We start from the raw sequence: 216 nt of genomic DNA, 5'->3' as shown, positions 1-216 counted from the left end.
AAATTTTAAGTAACATAAGTTGTAAGAAATGTAAGAAATTTTAGTATTCTTAAGGGCATGTGACACAGCTAAATTCCTATATTACCGACCACAGTTTTTCAGTACACTGAATTTTTCTTTGAACCTAAGAACTTTTTTTGTAAATAAAATATCGAGCTGAAACTTTGGGAAATGTATTAGAGTACAATAAAGTACGTTTAGGTACTGCATTTTGGT

The sequence above is a fragment of the Belonocnema kinseyi genome, chromosome 6 (genome assembly GCF_010883055.1).
Source record: "Belonocnema kinseyi isolate 2016_QV_RU_SX_M_011 chromosome 6, B_treatae_v1, whole genome shotgun sequence".
Lineage (NCBI taxonomy): Eukaryota > Metazoa > Arthropoda > Insecta > Hymenoptera > Cynipidae > Belonocnema > Belonocnema kinseyi.
The sequence above is the reverse complement of the archived record's forward strand: the minus strand, read 5'-3'. Positions refer to the sequence as shown.